The sequence below is a fragment of the Labeo rohita genome, unplaced genomic scaffold (genome assembly GCF_022985175.1).
Source record: "Labeo rohita strain BAU-BD-2019 unplaced genomic scaffold, IGBB_LRoh.1.0 scaffold_215, whole genome shotgun sequence".
Classification (NCBI taxonomy): Eukaryota; Metazoa; Chordata; class Actinopteri; order Cypriniformes; family Cyprinidae; genus Labeo; species Labeo rohita.
Window position 1 is genome coordinate 13,188 of NW_026128385.1, and position 5,690 is coordinate 18,877.

The following is a 5,690-nucleotide window of genomic DNA, read 5'->3' on the forward strand; positions in this document are numbered from 1 at the left end:
AGAAAATGTTTTTTATTTGACACAAACTGCCTGCGATTGCTGAAAGGTATCTGAAGTTAATGTTTATTAATATAAAAATGTATGTGAAACTGATGTAAAATTAATGTATATTTATTTTACGCCAAAGCCCCGACACTTTTTTTTTCCAAGTTATTTTATATGAACAAAAAATGTTTCTGTTTGAAAGAAACTGCCTGCGATTGCTGACTGGTATCTGAAGTTAACGTTTATTCATATAAAATATATCTGACGCAAATTACAGGAGATCGCTGGCAAGTATAATGTAACCTCATCAAAAAAAAAAAAAAAAAAAAAAAAAAAAAAAAATTGACACCAAAGCGCTGGCAGGTCTTTCCAAATTATTTTATATAGACAGAAAATGTTTTTATTTGACATAAACTGCCTGCGATTGTTGAAAAGTATCAGAAGTTAATATTTATTCATATTTAATGTATTTGAGGCGAACTCCTAGAAATCGTTGGCAAGTATAATGTAACATCACAAAATAAATAAATAAATAAATAAATAAATAATAATAATAATAATAATAATAAAATAAAAAAAGTATATTTTTGACACCAAAGCGCTGGCAGTTTTTTCAAGCTATTTTATATAGACAGAAAATATTTTTATTTGACACAAACTGCCTGCGATTGCTATTATTAAAATAACAGTATATATTTTTTTAATATTAACGCAATTCAGTGACTGAGTAACAGCACACTCTACTTTCAACCTGAAACAATCAAGTTAATCATTAACCAGTTAACCAGGTGAAGGCCTCAGCTAAACCTGTAGTGCGCTCTTCCTATTCTCCAGCAGAGGGGGTTGTAGTAACAACATCCATCCCAAAAAGTGCTGGGTTATTTCTTTAAACACATTGCTGGGTTATTTGTGCTGGGCAGGCCCGGTTCCAGAACCAAATCACTGAGGGTGCTTCTGAAAATTGTGAGGGTGCTCACAAAAAAAATATGCATGGAACTGTATGAAAACGGTACCACCAAATAGGACTGAGTAATATAAATCGTCTACACTAGTATCGTAATTGTAGTTTCAACAAATGCCATCTAACATCAAGAATACACTGTGAAGGTTATTACTGCATGCTCATCTAGGAGCAGTTCACATGTCGCGCCTAAAAACGCGTTCTTTCCAAAGCGCTAAGTTACGCTCCCATGGCGTCTGTCGTTACTAGGCAACCATGGCCTACGCTCTCCATGAAGACAAGTTAGTTTCAGCAAATGATAAATGGCTTTCTAGCACTGCCCTGCTACAAAATGTATTTTAAAAATGTCTATCCCTGTACAGCTATGATCAGCTGTTTCACCGTCTTGGCTGAGTTTTCAATGTTGTTTCTATAAAGGATGAAGCTGATTGGTTGGACGCACATTGAATGAATAAAGAGACAGCGTCACACGTCACTTACGCTTCATGATCGCAAACTGAGAATGCTCACAACCAATCAAATGCCGAGGCATTAAAAGCATGATGAAAATAAGATAATTATTTATAAGCTTGTGTGTACGTATTAATTTGGCGAATTTATGTATGTGTGTGCATCTGTCTGCGTGTTCATTAATTTAAAAATTAATACGCTATTAATAATTTTATCTGAGGGTGCTTTTGCTTTTGTTTGGGGGTGCTTAGCACCCTCAAGCACCCCCCGTAGAACCGGGCCTGGTGCTGGGTCAAAATTCTGGGTTGTTTGAGGTACTGTAAACACATAGTTGGGTTGATCATGCTGGGTCAAATGGACTTTCACCACTGAACATGCGGGTTGGGTTATTTTAACCCAACCAGTTTGTTTATTTTTCCACTTCATCGAACTTTCTGGATTCTTCACTCGTCTCCTCGTCAGGCGGTCACGAAATTCGCAGCAAGCAGGATTATACGGTAAGTTAATATGATTATATGATTATTTACCTTTATTTTTTAATAAATTGTGGTTTAAAGCACAGTAATTTCACTGTTTGATGCAATATTTGATATGTCGCTGTGCGGGGTTAGCGTTTATTCTGTGAATGATTAACGAACGTTAAGTAGCAGCCTATAGTGAGGTACTTTCTTGCCTCAACAATCGCTTTTTCGTTAAATAAAAGTTGTGTGTGTGTGCAAAGTTTTATTTGTATACAATACACATCCTTTTTTATCAGTACTGTCCATTTTTAACGCTCATAAAACCAGGCATAGGTTAGAAATACGGGATAAGTTCAGTTACTGTCTGCATACTGTATGGCTTTGTAATGTTTTGTCAGAATTATGTCATTTCGTACTAAAATTGATCTTTTAAGGACATATTTTTTCAAGGTCCAACGATAGATCCGTCATTTTATGTTGTGAATTTTCGCGCTCTTTTTTTCCTCAGGTAACTTCATTAGCTCCGCTGTTCACCTTACTTTAGCTCTCGTGGTGTATAAGCAGTGGTGTAGTGCAGGGTATACACAGGTATACGGCTTATGTCCACTTTTTTATCAGTTGGCTTTGCGTGTACCCACTTGCTCATCGAGTAGTGTCCTGCATTAGCCAAAATCGTGACAGTCCACATGTATAGCTCATTTGATCGCATGTGCGTATATGCAAATATTCCTTAAAAACACCCGGTAACGACAGTGATGCGGTCAGAACCGTGGCGCGGGCTTCCTTTTAAATACATTTGATAATTTCGCCTAAATGCGCCCGCGCCCGCTCCGTCCGCTCCTCCACCCAGATGCTGCCTGTTCACACGCGAGGGCATGACACGGGAGGGGAAGCTCAGACAGAGAAAACCAACCGATTTAATCAGAAAATGCGGAGAATCACGTGATCTGTGTTTAAACGATTGTGCTGCATGTAGCCTAAACGCATTAACCTGCTTTCTATATAAAATAAGTAATTGTTTTGTGAAATTCTAATTTTCTAAATCTGAAATTTCATTGTAGATATGTGAGATTCATGCTGGTGCAGATGGACAGCTTTGTAATGGAGAAGTTGAAGGAAAGGCAGCTTTATACCCTGGTTAAAATGAAGGTAAGTTATATCATCAGTAACATTCAATAACCATGAATTGTTTTAGAATTTGATATTTTCATTAAAATAACCATAGTTACTGGTATTGTACATAGTTACTTATTTAACCACATTTGTGTGTTTTTTTTTTATTTTATTATTGTTTTTTTTTTCAAACTTGATCAGATTTCACAAGACTTCAGGAAGCTACATCCAGAGGCAGACTTTTTGTAGACTGGGCTACATTTGCAAGATGGAAAGGTGCATTAAGAGCTGGGTGACATGACTTCAGGTAAAGTATTTCCTTTAATATGTCAATCTATAGAAAATTTTCATATGAAAGTGTTTCACTGTGTTGTTTTGATTATGAAATAAGTTTCACAATTTGCACTGTATTATTCTTATGGTCTAGATGTTAAAGGGGAGAGTGCTTTCAAAGTCCTGCCCATTCTGGAGGAAGGGTCCACAGAACCACAACCACAGAAGTCTGGAAGCCATTCATTGACATACAAACCTGTAAGTTATGTTTTACTTTTTCAATATATATATATATATATATATATATATATATAGATGTAAAAGACTAAAAATGTGCAGTTTGAAATTTTCTTCTAAAATGAGTATATTTTAAGGCCTAAGTGTCTTCAAGACTAAGTGTCGTATTAACAGGTGCAGACCAGCATGGTGGATTTGTGCCTTGGGGATGAGACAACGACATCCCAGACCTTCTCCATTGTTACGGGCCGTGCCACTGAAGCCACTGCCTTGTTGCCTGGAAATTTCTCCAGCTTGCAGTATATTATATTGATGGACATAAGTCTTCATGTGTGAATTTTATTTTTTCAGTTTTTTGTGGCCAATTGTAACATGTTTTAAATTGTCATATGTATTGTCTGGTGGACACTTTGTTTGGCTTAGTTTTAATAGCACAATGTTTGGAATGATTCTCATGTGGTAATCATTCATTTTTGAGTGTTCTGCTGCTGCAATGTTGACAAAGAATCGGAATCTACAGTGCCTAGTTTACACAGTTTTGTGTTTTAAAGTAACTGATCTACTAAAATTGTTGTTGTATGTGTCTGTAATGGTTACACAAAATGTTTTACAGCTGCACCCATTTGAAAATTGTTTTAAAAAGAAATAAAACTCGTTAAATTGATGTTTACAGTTGCATTTTTTTTGTGTTTTTCTAACTGTATTACAGAAAAGCAATAATAATTTTACATTCTTCTGTGATTATTTATTATTATTGGTAAATATAAAGGTAGCAAGGCAACGAGACAAAAAATAACCCAATGATTAGGTTATGTTTAACCCAGCAACACAGTTAACCTGACCCACTGGTTGGGTCAAATAAACAACCCAGCATTCTGGGTCAAATGGTTAAACCCAGCACTTGGGTCAAAACAACCCAACGCGTGTTCTGTCCCATAGTTACCCAGCGGCTGGGTTAAGGTTGGGTTATTTTTTAACCCAGCACTTTTTAGAGTGCACTAAGTGACCCTCGTTTAGCATTCCTCATGTTAACATTATTATTAGGAAAACAGCCCAATATGTAAATCACATACGGTCATGATCGTATGTCTGTCGTAATATCTAGACATTAAGTGTTTCTCTAGGTTTGTTATGAATGGATCAGAAGTGTAGTAGAAGAGAGACAGGCATATTAGGAAGATAATATGAGTGAGAGACGAGCAGTGAATCAGCTTCATTTACTGTAACTGAACACGAGCACACAAATGCAGTAAACCATCCAGTAATCACACATCTATTCTAACACAACTAAACAGGGAAATGTTCCACAGACCATCTTTAACTAACACTAGTGATGTTACCTTCAACAAGGATGCTCCAAAGCTTGTATCAAAAAAATGACACATTTCACATTGAAGTACTGCATCAGAGCTTGATTCGTTTTAAGAAAAGCAAGTGATCTATGACGTCCGAAGCTTCATTCACCTGAAAACCATGCGCTTGTTTCAGTATCTGGTTCAAACGAAGCGAAGCCCAGTGCCATTTCCTTTACATTATAGTACATTTTAATGTGTTAGCATTGTTTATGAATTTATCTTTTAGTTGTAATTTCTATATTGAGCTCAAAAATTAACTTTGAAGAAAAAGTCTAAGGACTGAGGCAGAGTTCAAATAAACATATCATAGATTTCATTTATGAATTTATGTTTTATTTATTTTAATATTTTAGTGCTAGTACACCAACATAAATAATTGACTTTGACAATGACCATTATTTATATACAATAAAATAAAACAAAGAATCATTTGTAGAACCAGATGTGAAACCAGCGGCTGCAATGGAGCACAGCACTTTGGAAGGTGTTATTCATTTTCACTAGATGGCCACAACATGAACCTTTTTCCGATACAATTGTGTTGAAAGCTTCACTAGTTCAGAACGCTTCACTTAGCCATCACTAACTAACCCACAAAATATAAACCCATTTACAAGAGCAGCACTTACTCACCTCACCTGCCACCATGCTGCTGGATCCGGTTAAGAAACCAGAATGATTGTGGAATGAGCCTTTATATCTGTGCTGCAGTGCATCATGGGAAATGGGAGAAACCAAGTTTGGGGGTGTTTTAAAAGTTAGGCTCAGTTACTTCCCATAACACCCGATGTACTCAGTGCATCGTCAGAAGAATGGCATCTACACTAATATTAGTCTGTTTCTTTCTTATTCTAT

At 36.2% G+C, this 5,690-nt stretch overlaps 1 long non-coding RNA gene across 1 annotated transcript; it reads left to right on the forward strand.

Annotated features, from left to right (window-relative positions):
* Positions 1–1,753: 1,753 nt before the first annotated feature.
* Positions 1,754–4,042, forward strand: LOC127159422 (uncharacterized). Its single transcript, XR_007826439.1, has 4 exons — positions 1,754–1,893; positions 3,172–3,277; positions 3,398–3,501; positions 3,655–4,042. It is a non-coding gene; the product is annotated as an uncharacterized LOC127159422 (long non-coding RNA).
* The last annotated feature ends 1,648 nt before the right edge of the window (positions 4,043–5,690 follow it).